We start from the raw sequence: 411 nt of genomic DNA, 5'->3' as shown, positions 1-411 counted from the left end.
ACCTCCCCCGCTCACGCCCATCGCGTTTCGATCATGCCGCCACGCATGCGTTAAATCCGATTTTGTGCGCATGGCATGTCGGGTGCGATCATACCAGTACTAATGCACCGGATCCCATCAGAACTCCGCAGTTAAGCGTGCCTGTGCGAGAGTAGTACTAAGTTGGGTGACCACTTGGGAAGTCCTCGTGGTGCACCCTTTTTTTCTTTCAAGCGAGAGTAGTACTAAGTTGGGTGACCACTTGGGAAGTCCTCGTGGTGCACCCTTTTTTTCTTTCAATTTCCCCGAGTTCTTTTCTTCCTTTCTCTACGAATGAAAGGTAAGCTAATGCACTAATGCACCGGATCCCATCAGAATTTCGCGGTTAAGCGTGTGGCCACTTGGAAAGGTAAGCTAATATATGGATAAAGC

General features: G+C 49.4%; 1 non-coding gene across 1 annotated transcript; it reads left to right on the top strand.

Moving 5' to 3' along the window:
• Window positions 1-80: 80 nt before the first annotated feature.
• On the top strand, window positions 81-199 carry LOC111475818. Its single transcript, XR_002716727.1, has one exon. It is a non-coding gene; the product is annotated as a 5S ribosomal RNA (ribosomal RNA).
• The last annotated feature ends 212 nt before the right edge of the window (window positions 200-411 follow it).

Source organism: Cucurbita maxima, unplaced genomic scaffold (assembly GCF_002738345.1).
Source record: "Cucurbita maxima cultivar Rimu unplaced genomic scaffold, Cmax_1.0 Cma_Scf03015, whole genome shotgun sequence".
NCBI classification, from domain to species: Eukaryota; Viridiplantae; Streptophyta; class Magnoliopsida; order Cucurbitales; family Cucurbitaceae; genus Cucurbita; species Cucurbita maxima.
Note: the sequence above shows the minus strand (reverse complement) of the source record. Positions and strands in the feature narration are given on the sequence as shown.